This window comes from Phalangium opilio, unplaced genomic scaffold (assembly GCF_054372755.1).
Source record: "Phalangium opilio isolate 3A_F unplaced genomic scaffold, DU_Popi_V2 ptg000204l_1, whole genome shotgun sequence".
Classification (NCBI taxonomy): Eukaryota; Metazoa; Arthropoda; class Arachnida; order Opiliones; family Phalangiidae; genus Phalangium; species Phalangium opilio.
Window position 1 is genome coordinate 174,789 of NW_028324215.1, and position 13,539 is coordinate 188,327.

A 13,539-nucleotide genomic window follows, 5' to 3' on the forward strand; every position below is an offset into this window, starting at 1 on the left:
TTACCAATTACAATTAAGTTCAGAAAAAATGTAATTGAATTACAAATTACAATTGTAATTTGTAATTGTATTTTGTAATTTGTAATTGCCAATTAGTAATTTGGCCATCCCTGGCTACACAACTACTAAAAGAATCGTAATGCCGAAAAATATTTAAGTATTTCCATTTAATATTCTGCAAAAAGAAAATGTTATCGTTTTGTAAGAGATCTTTTCATCCTACTCGCTTTATATTAACTTTGATATGCGTGTACTGTTTCGATTCAGATGCAATCTTCATTACTCGTTCTATATTAACTCTCACTTGTGTCAGTACATAGAAATAAGTAATTAAATAAATAATTAATTAAATAATTAATTAAATATAAATGATATTAATTATTTTAATCGCCAGTAAATAACTTTAAAAATAGTTAAATCGTTTAAAATAAAGTTGTTCCTATTATCTTTCGAAACTTTGCTAATATTGACGTTTAAAGTGAAGGGTACCCTTCTTGCCCGCTTTCTTCAAATTTTGGGATATATATACGATTCGTTTCCATTATAATGTTAGATAAAAACGCATTCGCGTGAACATACGTCACTCGGAGAGGTAAAAATAGTAATTTCTAAATTTCAGTCAAAATCAGTTTGAATTTTCCTCAAGCAAAATTGAAATTCATTTCGTCTTTGGTAAAGCATCATTTGGAAATGACCTTGGTTTTGATTGCCTAGTGACACTGGAAGTTCGTGTAACTCGCGATAATTAACGCTAGTTCGAGTTGGTTAAGATTTACGCGATAAGTATCGCGAGTAAGGAACACACACGGAGTACCTACCTTCTCGTGGTGGTGTTGAAAACTAAGTTATTTAAAGAAATCACTTAGGCTAAATGGTACACGTTTTATAGTGAATTTTAAATCATTAGAAGAAAAAGGTAAAATTTATTATGATTTAGTTCGAATCCGTCGGTGTTCTTGGAAAAGAACGTTCCAGAAACACTAGGACGGAAACAGCTTACGAACGTAAAATACCGTTACGTTCGCTTTCAATTTTAGCGCGCTTCTCCGCGAGTCTCTTGTACTGCAGGGCACCAGGGTTGGCCAAATTACTAATTGAAAATTACAAATTACAAATTACAATTACAAATTACAATTGTAATTTGTAATTTGTAATTCAATTACATTTTTCTGAAGTTAATTGTAATTGGTAATTGTAATTTAACAAATATTGTAATTTGCAATTGATAATTTGTAATTGACATTTTTAAAACGTTGTAAAAGTAATTCAATTACATTTGTCAATTACAATTGCAAAATATACTAACAAATGTTGAGGTAGTATGAATCAGTTTTTCTCACCGAAATGTATCATCTTAAGTTGGTATGAAATTTGTACAGCATAAGGCTAGGTTGAATAGCTTCTTTGCAGTGTAAGCTACATTTGACTTCAATAAACAGTAAAAAAGTTTCTCACGGTAGCTCTTGGCGTTCGAGGTGAGGGTAAGTTGCCCTTAAAAAACCTCGGTTTTTTAATTTCCTTCGTTATTTTTATTTCTGTGATGTGACTGATTTCGTAATTTAATCACGATTCTCTTGTTTTTGGTACGGATTTGAGGATTTCGTGATTTTTTATTTGATCCATGATTTCGGATGAGTTTGTAGTTGACTAGTTTCCAGTTGTGAAAAATGTAATTTCCCGAGAAGCGTATGGCATATCGTTGAATGACCGACCTCTCGAGCCCGGTACTTTCCACTCTCGGTGAATTTCTATTGCATTCGCATTCCTCACTGAGTCGCTGTTCACTGCTGAACTAAAATTTCCTCCAAAGCTTATACTTTATTTTTCGACTTCGACGACTTCAATTGTCGCCCAGACCAATTAAGAAATTTTTCCACAATGTCAAATCTAGAACCAGAAGAAAGTGACAATCCAGATCCACAGCAAAAGGACCCGTTCATACTAGAGGGTAAATATTATAAGATTACATCTCGACCCTGTGTTGGCAACAGTATTTCTGCCAAATGTCAACATTCTTCATCAGAACTCAAAGGTTCCATGCTTGCAACATCCAACTTTGTGACCCACTTGAAGGTATCAAGAAATGTTTTTTGGTATAATTCTTTGCAAATAGAAAATTAAAATTACACCTTGCAGCGGAGTCATCCAAAAGCATTTGAGGAGTATGAAAAGGACAAGATTGAGGACATGAGAAAAAAGAAACTGGATCCTTCATTGTCCAAAAGAAGGAAAACTAATCCGAAACAACCTACAATCACACAAAAATTTTCAATTGACAAGAAGAAGTCGTTAACAACAATTGAAGTTGAAACTGTAAATTTCGTAGTAGGAGGAATGCACGCATATTCAATTGTGGAAGAGGTTGGATTTATAAATTATTCCAAAGGTAAGGTTTCAATACCAATAATTTTGTCTCATTATTTTAAAAACCATTCCAGTTCAGTTATTGCAATTTGTGTTACTGTTACACCTCTGTCTAAGGACCCAAATTTAAAACTGATGTCGCGGCAAACCCTCACAAGACGGATTCAAGAACGTTTTATGGATATGAAACTAAACATTACGATAAAATTAGAAAATGTACAGTTACTTTGCATGACAGCTGATGCGTGGACCTGTGATGGCATGAGCCGAAGCTTTCTTGGCTGCACTGCACATTGGGTAAAGCTAATAAAATTAAAATGTTTATTAGCATTTTCAAAATATTTTCAAGATGTTACCTCTGTAGATTGATGAAGATCTCAAACGTCGCTGTTGCCTTGTCGTGTCGACGATTCAGAGGAACACACTCATTTGACAAAATAGCAGAACTACTTTTAAACATTTTTGGAGAATACAAGATTCCGGTTCACAAAATTGTGAGATGCGTCACTGACAGTTGCTCAAACTTTCTGAAAGCTTTTCGAGAGTTCTCAATTGGAGATGATGAAGTTACTGAAGTAGTAGACCAAGATGAGTTGCCAGATGTTGAGATGGATTGCATGGAATTTATTGATGTATCTGATACCCTTAACCGAAACTCTGAAGACGACGAACAGCCTGCGTTTGTCTTGCCACCTCACCATCGATGTGCAAGTCACCTACTGAACCTTATTCCATCAGCTGATATACTCAAGTCCAAAAAAGCGACAAGATTACAACATTCTTCTTTCGCAAAATGCCAGGGTATATGGAATAAGCAGTCAAGATCTGCAAAACAAGCAGAATCTCTCAAGGATATATGCGGAGTATCGTTGGTTACACCAGTACCTACTAGGTGGAATTCGTTCTATGATTCCTTGAAGTCGCTGTTGGCATTTGAAAGTAAGCTGTCCGATATTTGTAAAGCTACTGGAATTCAAGAATTCAAGAATTCAAGAACACGGAAGTTGAATTTTTGAAACAGTATATGGCATGCGTTAAACCAATTTCGATAGGGTTGGATAGACTACAAGGAGAGAACAGTACGTTTTATGGACAACTAATTCCAACTCTCCTCACAATTGAAAAACAATTGGTGAAATTGAAGGACTCGAAACCTTCTCATTGTGAATATCTGCTGTCGCTGCTTGTAAAAAGCCTGAGGGACAGATTTGGGGATTACTTGGAATTGTCCACGAACCATACAGATGCAATATTGGCATCAGTATGTCATCCTTATTTTAAATTGCGCTGGGTCCCAAAAGATAAAATTGAATATGTCAAAGGGTTATTCCTGGACAAATTGTGTTCGGAATTAACATTGTCCGCAGCTGTGACTACTCAAGATGCCAAAGAACCCAAACCTTCTTGTTTCACGAAAAACGACGAAACTTCACCAAACGACGATTTTTTTGAATTTGGTACGTTTAAAGAAGCATTATCTGACGGTGAAACCCTCGAAAAATTGATAAGGGATGAAATTCATGCATTTCTTCGATCTGACTCCACTGAAATCACTATGCTACATAATTTTCCCCATGTTAAGAAATCATTTGTAAAGTATAACACTCCACTACCATCGTCCGCACCGGTGGAACGGCTTTTTAATTATGCAAAAATGGTCCTTAATCCACAGCGAAGAAGACTTACCGATAGACATTTTGAAATGAATACATTGTTGAAAGTGAACAGGTTCTAGTTTTTATTTTTGATAATTTGCGAGTTTACTCACAAATTAAATGTAACTTCCTAATTTGTAATTTCAATTTGAAATGTAATTCAATTAATAATTTGTAATTTCTGTTTGAAATGTAATTCAATTAATAATTTGTAATTTCAATTTGAAATGTAATTCAATTAATAATTTGTAATTTCAATTTGAAATGTAATTCAATTAATAATTTGTAATTGAATTTATTAAAAATATGTAATTGTTATTTATAATTTGTAATTGAATGATTCTGAATTTCTAATTGTAATTAATAATTTGTAATTTAAGACACTTTTGATTTGTAATTGTAATTAATAATTTGTAATTTAAGACACTTTTGATTTGTAATTGTAATTCGTAATTTGTAATTTAAGGGTCGTGTAATTTGGCCAACCCTGCAGGGCACCTTCCTCCATTGCTGCCGTGTGTTTAGTTTGCGTTTGAAACACGTTTTTGAAAAACTGATCTGTTGTCAACGCGGAATCCGCCAATACCCTGTCAAAGGGCCCAGCTCGTCTTGCCCTTACCCTGCCTGTGAGTTATTTTTAGGGACTTAACCCAACCCAACCTTGTTTGGAGGTAAGAAGACTATTTAAAGGAGTATTAAAAGCCCGCCTCATACCACGAACAATGTATTAGCAATAATAGAAATATTTTGGAAAATGTGTCAGAAATAGGAGAATATTTTAGAAAAGGTGGCAGCTAATTAATTGGAGAATGTTTTGGAAAAGGCGGCAGCTAACTATTAGGAGAATGTTTTGGAAAGGTGGCAGCTAATTAATAGGAGAATATTTTGGAAAATATTCTGGAAAAGGTGGCAGCTAATTAGTAGGAGAATGTTTTGAAAAAGGTGGCAGGTAATTAATAGGAGAATATTTTGGAAAAGGTGGCAACTAATTAATAGCAGAAGATTTTTGAAAAGGTGGCAGCTAATTAATAGAAGATTATTTAGGAAAAGGTGACAACTAATTAGTAGGAGAATATTTTGGAAAAGGTGGCAACGAATAATCAGAACCATTGTTTTGGAAAAGGTGGCAACGAATTATTGGGACCATTGCTTTGGAAAAGGAGGCAACTAATTAGGTGACCAAATAATCACGAGACCAAACCGTCCCGGGACCAAATAATCACGAGACCAAACCGTCCCGGGACCAAATAATCACGACACCGAATAGTCCCGAGACCAAACAGTTCCGAGACCAAATAGTCCCGATACCAAACAGTCCCGAGACCAAACAGTCCCGAGACCAAATAATCACGATACCAAATAGTCCCGAGACCAAACAGTTCCGAGACCAAACAATTCCGAGACCAAACAGTTCCGAGACCAAACAGTTCCGAGACCAAATAGTCCCGATACCAAACAGTCCCGAGACCAAACAGTCCCGAGACCAAATAATCACGATACCAAATAGTCCCGAGACCAAATTGTCCTGTTCCGGACCTAGGTGGTGGCGTTCTAGGTGATAACTAAGGAATGGGAGAAACTGCTCTGGGAGCATTTTGGGGTCGCCTGACATAATTTTTGGCCGTAAATGTTTTTTTCGAAAGATGGCGGGTAATATTTTGGGCCGAATTGGTATGTGGAATAAATTCAGGTCTAGAAGATGGTCCTGGTAACGAGGACAAATCAGGCGACATACTGAATCCGTCTTCATCGCTATAGTGCAAAATTTGATTTAGGGCGTTGGTGTAAACGAAACCGGATTCTGGGACTGACGCGGTTTCCGGATCCGAATCGCGAGTCTGCAAGTTTAAAGCGAGCAAGTAAGTCAGCACCCATTAAATACATTTTCATTAACACGATCTTATCTTACAGGGGAATCAACAGCGTGTGGTACAGTATGTTGCTAAAATAGCGCAATCGTTGTATGAAAAATAAAAATTATTTTATATGAAATACTGAAAAGTGGCTTTATTCAATTCCTAAAACCAATACAAATGGTTTAAGCAATGTACTTACCTCGTTAGTAGGAAAACCACCTTCACACAAAAACCTAGGCCTGTGCGAGTTCAGTTTTTTGGGGTTCGAGTCGAGTCTCGAGTCTCGAGTCCTTAAAAAAGCTCTTATAGAATCTCGAGTCAAGTCTTTTAATTGGTATCGAGTCCTTGAGTCCTTAAGTCAGCTTAAGAACTAGGTTTCAAGTCCAGTGTCGAGTCCTGATAAATTATATCAAGTCCCACTCGAGTCCAATTAAATTAATTCTATTAATACTAACTTTAATTTAATTTAATTTACTTAGTTTTATTTGCATAATTTTACAAGAATTAAAATAAATTAATTTCTAATAAGAATAAATTTTACCAGGAATTTACATGATTTTACTCACAAAGTATAAATCTCACGACGAAAATGACGCGCAGTAACAATAATTTTAACTTTTGGTTCTAGTTTGCTTAACTCCTTTAGCTGAAGTCAAATTTTTGTCCAATCACCTGTCTATTCTAAACTTTAAATCGATTGAACTCCACTAGATGCGGCGCTCTACTTAAAATTCCGGGTCACAGAGTAAATATTTCTGGACTTGATAAGGCGTCAAGTCTCGGTTCGAGTCCTCCTCGAGTCCAATAGTGAAGATTTTTAAGGACTCGAAATAATATTCAAGTCCTAAAATTTTGATTTTCGAGTCGAGCACTCGACTCGGGACTCGATCGAGTACTCGCCTTCATTCAAGTACTCGCACAGGCCTGCAAAAACCTGTTTCACGTAACTTTATTCCAGCCACCAGCTTATGCGAGAAAACGCCCCTTAATTTATTTCAAACTTCGATTTAATATCCTTTCATCAATTTCACCACCACCAGTCTTCTTCTGTTCTTTTACTAAATCGGCTGCTTTTCCAATTATGCTGGTCTTCCAATCAGCCAAAGACTTAAAATTGGGTTTAAATGTAGTTGGCTAGAGAACTGTACGTGGAACAACAAACCCAAGCTCTTGATCTCTGACCTAACCTTCCAACACTCTTTGAATAACTATCTTGTCACAATTACTTTAATAGTTAAAGAAACAAATATGTCGAGGAATAATCATAATATTCAAAGACTTAAACTAAATGCTTGGTTTTGGTTTATTGTTTCTAATTCAGAGAAATTTGACCCTTGAATAGTGTTGAAGGTCGAAAAAAATTCCCCTTACCCTTTTCCAAGCAGCCACATTTATAATTGGGGGCTCTTCCCTGTTAAGGTTCTCTACCAATTCTTGCCATAGGAGATCAGAGACCCTATTCTCTAAAAATGGAATATCATTCGGATCCCTCCCAATCCTTATGCTTCGGATCGGCCTCATTTGGAGTGGACCGAAAAATTCGTTTTCTCTAACCCCAATCCTTATCGTCATTCGAATACTTCGAAATTTCTCTCTCAATATAAATTGATGTCACTTCCTCTTAAGCCACGTGTTGTTTTTTCCATCACGTGAGACCACATGTGGTACTTTTCCACGCCCACTTCTTCTTTATTGGTCAGTTTTATTAGGCGGGCTTTCAAATTGAAGGGATGGAAACTTTGGTTTTTCCCAAGGAGCGGAAAAATTTGGGAAACGGGTCTTTGTATTGGGAATACATTCAATACAAAGAAAATTTTCTCTCTTTCGCTTTCTTTTCTTAAGATACAAACACGTGCTTCTTTTTTGGTTTAAAAATATTTATTTCTAAATTTCATTTTAACATTAATTTAAAATGCATGTTAAAGTAGACGCAAAGCAACAATTAATTTACGTAGAATTTTTAGAAGCTCATAGAAATTTTGTAGAAATGAAATTTAGCGCTACATTTAGTAGGGCCAAGTAAGAGGCCACCTGAGAGGACTTAGCCTCCCAATTAAATAGTTGCGGAGTTGAAGCGACGAAAAATGTTGAAAAGTGGAAGAAGGTATGTTAATTTAAATACATTTTAATATAAATTTTAACATAATAACTTCGTTAGTGCTTTACGGCAGGGAAATCCAATGTAAAAGCCTAGAGATGTGAAATTACCGTAATTTCTAAAAACGGTAACTTACCGGGTAAATTACCGATAAATTATCGATTGAAATTTTGGGAAAACAAAAATTACCGTTCAGTCGGTAATTTTTGGTAATTTACATTTTCCTGTGCTTACAATGCATTACTTAAAACAAAGTTTAATTTTGAGCACTATCTGACTGCTTTACACGTATTTGCGGCTTTTGCTATCAAGACGGCAGCCGTAGCCATTCTAATCTGATTTCTAATTAAAGATTTATTATAAGACTAATTTCTAGCGCAACTTTGTAAGTACTGATCAGCGAATAGCGCCTGGTGAGTCATTTTGGAAGTAAACACAGAAATGATTGATCATTTAAGTGTAAAATAAACATTTAATTCGTAAGAAAAATGTTTGGTAATTTACCGCCGTAATTTACCGGTAAATTACCATTGCAAAATTACGGTAAGATATAAAACGGTAATTTACGGGGTATTTGGTAAATTACCGGTAATTTACGGACGGTAAATTACCGACTCACATCTCTATAAAAGCCAAAGCCTCTAAGGCCAATATTGGCAAGACTGGTGGTGGGCCACCTCCGGAGTCCATTACGGATTTAGAAGGGAGGTTCATCCAAATTTTTGGTAAGGGGTTGGTCACGGGCCTAGAGTCGGTTATTGACACTGGGTTCCCCGAAGATCCTACCCCATCAACTTCTTCCCTCCGTTCTCCTGCAGACAACGGTTCCTCGAAGGAATCCACCTCGTCATTTGTTCCCTTAGATGACAACTTCGAGGTTTATGTGGCACCGATTGTCACAATGGAGGTTGGAGAATCGACAATTAGTATTCCAACCAGCCGCGAAATTTCCGGTGGAGAAGCAAAAACTGGCTGTGTGGGAGATTTTTATGATTAGTTCGGTTCGCTCTACATAAGTTTATATTTTTTCGTTGATAGCTTAAGTTTTTAGTTGGGACTATAAAAGAACTGTCGCGAGTTGAAGTTTTCAGGTTTAAGTTTTCCGTTTATATTTTCCGTGTTAAGGAGAGACAAAATCTCGTGCTACTTCTTACAATTTTGTTTTTCAAGTGAACATCTTACAATACCTCGTTTTCTTTTATACATATTTAACTAGAACAAACCTTGCTTTTAAGTCGCCAAAGGTGATTTCCCTTTTTTGGGTAGGTCGGAGAGTTTTTGGGAGTAAGCCCCATCCTACTGATATTTTTCTTAAGCGACTCTCGCTTTCATTTGGAAGCCTGTATTTTCATCTTGGGTGGTTTTTTACGAATAGTACCTTTCCATCCATTTTCCTCACATTTTTACTTTTCCCCTACGTCATTGGTATTTTTGGAGAATGGAAAGGTACTAAAGGGGTTATTGAAGTGATCCAAATGAGAACTTTAAGCCTGGGTTTTTACATTTTTAAAAGAGAATAATTCCATCAATAACTTATTCTAGGACAGCGGTAGCTCTCTCAGATAAGACCTCATACTGCTCTTAATACATTTTGATATTAAAATATTTAACACTCCCCCCAAAAATACGGAAGGGAGAACATGCAGTATTTTTTACAGATTATTATTAATACACTTTAACAATATATTTTTTTAACAAATTTCATCATACGATTAATCACTAATTTCTAAGGGGTACAATAATTGAATGGGCCGCCTTATGATATTTCCGTTAGACATTCTTATTAGACAAGATCGTACCTTCCCGTCTCGACCCTTCTGACTTTCTACCACTACTCCTAATTTCCAACTTTGTCTTTGAATATTGTCCTCATGCACTAAAACTACATCATTGCTTTTAAATGGACTTTCTGTTTTTGCTAAATTGCTATGGTGCGCAGATCGGAGATCCATAAGATACTCCGTTCTCTACCTCTTCCGAATCCGCTCCAAGAGAGCCTGTCTATACTTTAGCCTTTTAGTTAGATCTTGTCTTTTGATGTCATTTGGAGTATTTTGAAATTTTTGATTTGGTAAACTGGTCAATCGCTTTCCAATTAGGAAGTGACCAGCAGTGAGGGGACTGGGTTCGCTAGCCTCGTTATATACATAACTTAGTGGTCTGGAGTTGAACATAGCTTCAGTCTCAACTAATATTGTTTCCATTTCGACATGGTATAAAAGGGCTTTACCCTATACTCTGTTTTTAAGTTTTTCCATAATTCTTTTAAACCCTCATTTGCTTTTACAAAGGTTTTAGCGTTATCGCTACAAATAACTTTTGGAATTCCGCGTCTAGCTATCATGCGCCTCATTGCTAATAAAAAATCGTCGGTAGACATTGATTGAACTATTTCTAAATTGATAGATCGTGTTACTGAACATACGAAAAGGCAAATATAGGCTTTAATAGTATTTTGACTGTTGGGTTTTTGCCTTAGATATATAGGCCCAGCAAAGTCGAGGCCCATTTTTTCAAAGGGCTGGGTCTCCACGATTCTATTTTTAGGGAGCGGAGCTTCCGCCATTTCACCTGCCCTTTGATTTTGCCTTTTGCAAATTTGTTTGGCTAATAGCCGACCACTAATTATCCAATACTTTTCTCTAATCTCGGTGATAGTGCTTTAACTCCGGCATGCATGACATCGTTATGTCTTCTTTCCATAAGGAGAGCGGCTAATCTGGTATTTTTATTTAAAATTGCAGGGTGTTTTTGCCTATAACTAAATTATGCTTCTTCTATTCTACCCCCCACACACAATAAATCTTCGTCATTGATGAACGGTTTCAAAGTTGCAATTTTAGATCGTGAATCAAGGGGCTTATGGTTTTCTAGCTTCCTAATTTCGTCTGGGTAAATTTCTTTTTGGGGTGTTTAACCCACAGATTTTCTGCGTTCTTTAATTCCTCTGAATTTAATTCCCCTATTATTTTTGTTCCCTTTTTTCTCACGTGTCTCAGAAACCTAAGTACCCATGCGGTTATTCTAATAACCCTATTAATTTTGCTAAATTTGTTTAAATCAATAAGATTCTGAATCAATTGTGGTTCACTAGTTTGCACATGCTAAACTACTTTTCTCCTCTCAGCCTCGACCACTTGCTTGTTGACTTCTAATGGGCTTTGTGGCCAGTTTTCAGGATCGCCTTTTAACCATCTGGGACCCTCCCACCAAACCTTACATTCGGGAAGGGAACTAGCTTTGACCCCCCTAGTGGCTAAATCGGCAGGATTGTCCTCTCCAGGACAATGACTCCAGTCTTTTGGGTTGGTTAGCCTCCGTATTTCTTCCACTCTATTGGAAACGAAAGGTTTCCACGTTTTGGCTTCTTGGTTAATCCAACATAAGGCTATGGTGCTATCTGTCCACAAACGGGTACCCGTGACTTGATTTTGGTATAAATCTTTAGTATATCTAATTAATCTAGTAGGCTCTCGAAGTTGGAGACGCAAGCTGGATGGCGCGCTTAATTTCCCCCCCTTGCTTTGCTGCCCTGCCTTTCCTTTCGCTTGCGCGACCGCCAGCTTGGGTCCTCAACAGTGCGTTGTATCACACCTCCTCGGTGGTGAGAGCTGGTCAACCACTGAGTTTTGTGGGCTGAGTTGATACTCGCCCTTCCCAAGCCAAGGTGTGCAGGTATCGTGCTGAGGGCTGTGTGGTACCGGGGAAGTTAATCTACGGTATCTCGAACGATCCCCTCGGGGCACCAGGCGAAACCCCATTGTAATTAGCCTTCCACCCGGGTTGAGGACTACCAGGTGGTGACCTTTTACTTGCCTCATTACTCGTGGGATCTTTATGGATTCTTTAAAAACAAAAACTAAAAACAAACCTGGGCATGGAGCCGGTTCTACCGGTACCCAGCCTTCTCTCAGGGAAGGAGGCAACTCCCAACCTGCTTCTGGGCGTGATGCTGCCTCCGGCAGCACCCACCCGCAATCGGCGGAAGGCCAAAAGTCACCTCCTGCTCCTCAATCAGGTTCCACCAGGTTGAGTGATGCTAATAGGAGGCGCAAGGCCAACCGCCGAAGAAAACAATCCCAAAAAGGTGGCCAGAACTCTGCACTGGGTGCAAGAGATACGGGCCGAGATGGGACTCCTGTACCTTCGGGTGCTGGGAGTAACGTCCGGGTACGGACTCTACGCCTGGTGCAAGAGAAGCTACCACCCTTTTTGGAAAGAGAGCTAGGGCGGAGGACCCTGATCCCTCGCCTAGCTTACAAGCTGCGGCGTCAAAGAAGACCAAGTCTTACTGCGACGTCGCCAGTATTGTCAAGATGGCCATCGTTAAAGATGGCTATCCGACTAATGCGGTAAACGGAGGAGAACGTCGTTCCTATACAGGCCGCTATACTTGACGCACTGGACGCTGAGCTTTCTTCGGGAAGCTCGCTGCCGCGTCCTCTTAATTTCCACATCATGGCTGGGGCCATGATCTATTCATGTGGGGATGTTGCGACCAGCGAATGGCTCGTGAAGGTGTTACACCATAATGAGCGTGCCATAGGTGGTAAACGGCTTTCAGTGAACTCCCGAAGCCGTTCAAGGTGTCCTTCAGGACCAAGGACCGTCGCACCACTGATCCGGCGGCTCTTCTCCGACGATTGAAGGCCTACAACGGTAGGTTTCTGACCGAATGTTGGCGGTGCCTGAAGTCGTTCGATGAGAAGAGCACCAGACGCTGGATCTTCCAAATTGAAGGCTCCTCCATGGAGGCCATCAAGGAGGCCGGCTTCGAGGGTCTTACTGGTGTAGATGTTGGGACATTTAAAGTCCTGAATGCGCCAAAGGACCCTCTCCAGAATGCCTTTGAGGCTTCTGAAGAAGAAGGCAATACTACAGCCAGCGTGAGTGGGGAGCTGGCAGCAAATATTGCTGACATTAATTTAGAGCCATCCTTTCCAGATAGGTCAGACATAGACCTCGGGACAGAGTCCGACTTTTTGAAGGACTCTGATACCGAGAGGACTTACGCTCCTGATACTGGGATGGAGTTGGGGGCCGAGGGTGCTGCTGGTGGAGGCGAAGGAGATACCGGTCCTGGATCGGGACTCCGCGCTATCGCCAAGCAGTAGCCGGGGCCGCCTCTCTTCCTAAGATATGAGCATCAAAGTAATCCAGATCAACCTGCATCACTGCAAAGCAGCCTCGGCAGTTCTCTGCCGGAGGTTTGCCTTAGAGGGCCTGGATGTGGCCCTCATTCAGGAACCTTGGATTCATAATGGTAAAATCCTTGGTTTAAAGAATGCAGGTAATTTCTCTTATGACTTTACCTCACCCAACCCCAGGGCGTGTGTTCTGACCAGGAAGGGTCTTGACATCCTTCCGCTTCCGAACTACCTCACTAGGGATACTGCTGGGATTAAGGTAATGCTCTCCTTTTTTGGAGAGGCAACTGGCCTTATCATGGCGTCTGCTTACTTTCCCCATGATGCCACGGGTTCCCCTCCACCACAGGAGGTTGTCGTTCTTGTCGACCGCTGTGAGAGGCAGGGGGACAGGCTCATTTTGGGCTGTGATGCCAATG